A 6,111-nucleotide genomic window follows, 5' to 3' on the forward strand; every position below is an offset into this window, starting at 1 on the left:
TATTGTAGAATTGACTCTTTGTAATAATTTTCATTGATCAATAAAAGGCATTTTATTCTATATCGTGTAAATCATAACTGTATGTATTGGTATATGTCCTTAGGATGGTAAAACCGTGATGAGGGTATCAAGTTTTCAAATCTTGATAGTGAGAACCCTATGATCACATATGGTGGCCATTCTAGAAATGTTTTTAGCCCCAGTATTATTCTGACCGAGGACACAGATAGTACGGTAAGACTATCATTGTGTTGAATATGACAGACATACAAAGTTTAATCCTTTGCAAGTGCACGAGTTGCAATCGCAGCATAGTGCACGAGTTGCAATCGCAGCATAGTGCACGAGTAAGAGTCAATCCCATAGAGACTATAGATGGTCTCGTAATCCTAGAAACTATGCCTCGATGAAAGCAACAAGAATTGAAATAAAGAAAACATACAAAAGACATTAAAGTAAATCTAAATCTAACTATCTATAAAAAATCCTAGGGCTCTAACTCCATCATAATTATCAGGCTATGTGTTCATCATTGAACTACTGCTCTCTCCACTCCATTCTAGGGTTCATACATCATCGGGTTCAACCTAGTACTTTCATCATTCAAACTAGCTAGTGGCATATATCCTAGTCTAAACAACGAAGGAACCAATTCGCATAGACACAAATCATCTAGTCATAGAGCTAATCAAGATAGGCATGGCATCTCTTGTTTCTAAGGTATTACTAATAATCCTCGGATTATACTATTTTCTTTATGCTTTTTGCAGGATTTTAGATACTTCTTATTAAGTTTTGTGCCTAAATTACTACTTAAATTTGTATATTTTACGTTTCAGGCCAAAACGTGTAGTTGGAGCAAAACCGAGCAAAACCGAGCAAAAATGAGTTTCTGGACCTAGAATCAAGCGAAATTCAGGAATCGGGGGAATTTTGATGCTGATTGGAAGCATTGTGAAGTTTGTTCCTATTGGGGATCATGAAAATCGAAGACTCAAGCAAAGAAGCAAGTGGAGGGCAGTTCCATAATTTCAGTAAAGATCAGCAAGAGTTCACTGCGGCAAGGTTCTCTCTTTGTCGCGGCAAGCTAGCCTCTGCACAGATGGTCTAGCAAAATTCAAATCGATGTCGCTGCGAGAATCTTCTTCACCGTAGTGAAAACTGCAAAAATCTGTTTTTGTAAAACGTTGCGTTTTACTTGTATTGTATTAGTTCCTAGGGTTTTGGTTGACTATTTAAGAGAGACTTAGTTCATTTTTTAGGGGAGGTCAACATTCTTAGATAAGGGGAAGAAGAGAAGGAGATTTGAAGAATTTGGGTCTCCAAATTAGGGAAGAATTCATTCCTCTTTCAATTTCTAATTGTTGAACTCCACATTTACAGATTATGTGATGTTTTTCTTTATTTTGAGCATGAACTAACTCACTTTTGGGTTAGGATTTTGATGTAACTTGGATTACAATGGTTTATTATGTGTTTATTATTGTACTTAATGCAATTGGATGTTGGTTTCTTTTGATTCAATTGAATGTTGAGCATGATGAGACTGAGAAGTGATTCATGTGCTAGCTTTTTAGAGTAAACACCGTAGATTAAGCAAATGCTAAAGATAGGTTTAGCGATCTATGAAATCTCTATAGGATTCCATTTAGCTTAATAGGCTTTGAACTATTAACCTTCATTTTGTTGGGTGAGGAAGCTTAGTAGGGATAGGTAGGAGACTATAGCCTGAGAAGGTATATTCTAAAACTTAAGGAATTCAATTTATAATCCTTGCATGCGAATTTGGAAGCAATAGAAATTGTAGGTTAAACTAGAGTGTTGACAAGCGTATTTTACACTATGATTTTGCATTGAATTTTGATAGGATTTAGGATACTTTTCATACAATTTGGGCCATAATTGCTACCTAATTCTATTAATTTGTCTTTGTAGACCTAAACGATGATTTTTAGCATAAATGACAGTTTTGAGCGTAAATTGTGTAACTTGAGCTTGAAAACTCGGAATAACCTGAATTTAGAAGCTTTGGAAAGCTACGAAGAAGAGCTACAACGTTCATGTTTTGGGTTTTTCCTAATTCTGACTGGACAAAGGTGAAAACTTGGCTTGAAGTCGTGAAAAGGACGCTGGGAACTGAAGAAAAACGTCTTTGGACGTGCTTCAGTATTTCTGCCATAACTTGAGCTGTAGACCTCGGATTGTGCTGATTCTTGAACGACCAGAAATATAATTGAAAGGGCTACAATTCATATGTTTTACACTTTTCCAGATTCTAACTATATCATGCTCAAATTGGGACTGTAAGTCTTCGCCGCGGCGAGGAAAAAGCTTCGCCGCGGCGAAACCTGCGTCAGATGCAAAAATAAAACGACGCGTTTTGGCTTGCTAGGGCTTCGTCCTTAAGTGAGAGAGGTATAAATTAGAGCGAAAAGGAAGAGAAAAGGGGCTTGGTTCGTGATTTGGGAGGCAGCTCATGGAAGGAGAAGATTATTGAAGATTTGGGCTTCAAATTAGAGAAGATTTCTCCATCTTTTGCTTGCTTTTCAATGATGAATCTTGATTCAGTTTGTTTTTGTTGTTTTATTTCGTTTTTGAGTATGAACTGAGTTGTTTAGCTAGGGTTTGATGTAATCTTGATACAATGATTCAAATTTATATGGATTGAATTACTTTGAGTTTTAATTTCATGATTGAGTGTTTATCTCTTTGCTTAATGTCTTTTGGATGCTTGATCACCATTCAAATGTGTGTTGTTCACAATGAGACTGAGAAGTGATTTGTGATTGTGCCTCTTGGGATAAATACCATAGATTAGCAAACGCTAGAGATAGGTTTAGCGATCTATGAAATCTAGATAGAATTCCACAAAGCTTAAAATCCTTTGAACTATTAATCTTCATTTTGTTGGGTGCGGAAGCTTAATAGGGATAAGTAGGGAAATGTAGCATGAGAATGTATGTTTTACAACTTAGGGAATTCGATTTTCAATCAAGGAATTAGAACTTGGGTAATAGATTCTATGATTTGGGTCAGCGTATTTAGGTGAATTCAACACCCTAGCATTTGTTTTAGAATTGTTTAATTAGTTAAGTTGTTGGGTTTTGCATTTGTATTTAGTTTCTTAATCTTCCATCAATCCAATTTATTGTTGCTTCAATTAGGACTTAAACTAGAAAAATTAGTAATTAGTAACACTATCCTCGTGGGAACGATATCCTACCCATCACTCTATTACTTGAGCGACTAGTGCACTTGCTATTTTTGCATGTTGTAGTAACACGCATCAAGTGTCCTAGTGAAGTCGAACCCTAAACTCTTTTGCCTTGATTTGAATTTGTGTTGATTAGTTTAGTTTTAATCATTGTTGTTTGATTCTGAGTTTTAATTCTAACTTTTCTTTCCTCCACAATTCCAACATTTTTTTATTCTTCAATTAGTAATAGAATTAGGAAACTCAGTAATTAGTACGCAATCCTCGTGGGAACGATACTCTACTTCATCATTGTATTACTTTTTGCAACCAGTGCACTTGCTACATGTCAATGTTTGTCGAATCACGTGTCAAGTTTTTGGCGCCGTTGTCGAGGATTGATTTTGTGCTGATATTGAATTCTTCTAATTTTCGCTAAGTTGAAGTTTTAAATTTCAGTTTTACCTTTAGTTTTACTTTCATTCTATTTAGTTTGTGTAATCTCACGATCTTCCTTTTTCTTCCTTTTGTAGTTTATGCGAAGAGTAAGAAGTCTCCCTGTAATTCCCATTGATCTAAAGATTGAGAAAATTGCTAGAAAACTTATTAGGGAACGAAGAGAGAGAGAAGAGACATTACGCATAGAAATGGCGAACGATAGAACCTTGAGGGAATTCTCAGTGCCCATAATTGATGGTAGTGGTCCAAGTATCACTAGGCCACCGGTACAAGCCGACAATTTTGAGATAAATCCAGCAATCATCCAAATGATCCAAGAGTCGGTACACTTTGGGGAAAATGCAAATGAAGATCCAAACTCATATTGCTAACTTCTTGGAGATATACGACACATTTAAAGCAAACGGAGTGTCAGATGATGCCATCAGGTTGAGATTATTTCCATTTTCACTAAGAGATAAAGCAAAGGGATGGTTATTGGCATTACTATCTAGAACAATCACCACTTGGAATGAATTGGCACAAAGGTTCCTAACTAAATATTTCCCACCAGCAAAATCAGCAAAGATGAGAAACGACATTACATCATTTCTGTAGGATGAGAACTAGTCACTCTATGAAGCATGGGAAAGATATAAGGAACTAATGAGGAAGTTTCCACACCATGGTTTGCCTGTTTGGATGCAAGTCCAAACCTTCTATAATTGTTTGCTTCCAAATGTGCAAACAATGGTGGATGTAGCATCTGGAGGAGCATTGCAAAACAAGACACCAAAAGCAGCTTATGAATTACTTGAAGTCCTGGCAAGTAACAACTATTAGAGACCCAATGAGAGAATACATCCGAAGAAGTCTATGGGTATTCATGAAGTTGACACTTACACAGCCATTTCAGCCTAACTAGCAGCCCTTCAGAAACAATTAGGAGGTATGCAGGTTAATTCTATTTAAGCACCTCAATTAACATGTGACTTATGTGTAGGCAACCATGCAAGCATTGACTGCCAAATGGGGAACACCTTTGCTTCATCATCCTCATCTTTAGAGCAAGTCAATTATTTAGCCGGAAATCAATGACCTCGGAATAATCCTTTTTCCAACACCTATAATCTCGGATGGAGAAATCACCCAAAGTTTTCCTAAAGCAATCAAGGCAATCAACCAAACCAAAGGATAGTACCAAATCATCAACAAGCGGTGAATCTTCAACCAATAGAGCAGAGGGTATCAAAGTTGGAAAATATGTTTAGGAAATTCATGCAAGAGACCATAAGCTTCATGAATGAGACACAATCCAATTTTAGAAACCAAGGAGAATCCATCAGAAATTTGGAAGTACAATTCGGAAAGATTTCAGAAAAGTTAAATGAGAGAGTTCAAGGTTCTTTGCCAAGCAATATGGTAACCCACGTGAACAAGCAAATGCCATCACCTTACGAAGTGGAAAAGTCATAGAAGAAGTTGAATCAAGGAAGAAGGATGAGAACCCTTTAGAGAAGAAGGGAGAATCAGAGGAAAAAGTTGATGAAGAAATCGTAGTGAAAGAGAAAGTGTAGAGCCAAGAAAATGAACTTCAACAGGAAAGCATGCAAAAGAGAGGAAAAGAGAAGCTACCTTTTCTAGAGATACTGCCAAAGTTGGCACATTATACCGCTCCTGTTCCTTTTCCTTAGAGGCTCAGAAAGCAAAATCAGGATAAGCAGTTTATGAAATTCTTTGATGTATTTAAAAAATTGTAGACTAACATACCTTTTGCAGATGCCTTGTAGCAGATGTCGAGTTATGTTAAATTCCTCAAAGAGATCCTTTCAAACAAAAGGAAACTAGAAGAGGATGAAACAGTGATGCTTACAGAAGAGTGCAGTGCCATTCTGTAGAAGAAGCTACCACCAAAACTTAAGGATCCAAGGAGTTTCATAATCCTTTGTGTTATAGGAGATATTACATTTGATAGAGTTTTATGTGATTTAGGTGCTAGCATTAACCTAATGCCCTTTTCTATTTTTAGGAAACAAGGGATTGGTGAGGTGAAGCCCACAACAATATCCTTGCAGCTCGTAGATCGATCCATCAAGCATCCATGAGGCATTATTGAAGATGTGCTAGTTAAAGTGGATAAGTTTATCTTCCCTACGGACTTTGTTGTGTTGGATATGGAAGAAGACAAGGAAATACCACTAATTCTGGGAAGACAAATCCTTACTATAGGGAGGACTTTGATTGATGTTCAATAAGGAAAGTTGATCCTAAGGGTCCAAGATGAAATAGTGACTTTTAATGTCTTCTAAGCTATGAAATTTCCATCAGAGTTAGATTCATGTTTTAGTATGGATTTAGTGGATAAACTTGTAGTGGATACCATCAAAGAGATCACCCCTCAACTACTTCTAGAAGCTTGCATTGCCCAATCCAAAACAACCGAGGTAGATGAGCTGAAAAAGAATGAGTGTGCCAGGTAT

General features: G+C 36.7%; 1 non-coding gene across 1 annotated transcript; it reads right to left on the bottom strand.

Annotated features, from left to right (window-relative positions):
• Positions 1-4,216: 4,216 nt before the first annotated feature.
• On the bottom strand, positions 4,217-4,323 carry LOC116135895. Its single transcript, XR_004128954.1, has one exon. It is a non-coding gene; the product is annotated as a small nucleolar RNA R71 (small nucleolar RNA).
• Between the last annotated feature and the right edge of the window lie 1,788 nt (positions 4,324-6,111).

The sequence above is a fragment of the Pistacia vera genome, unplaced genomic scaffold (assembly GCF_008641045.1).
Source record: "Pistacia vera cultivar Batoury unplaced genomic scaffold, PisVer_v2 Contig304, whole genome shotgun sequence".
NCBI classification, from domain to species: Eukaryota; Viridiplantae; Streptophyta; class Magnoliopsida; order Sapindales; family Anacardiaceae; genus Pistacia; species Pistacia vera.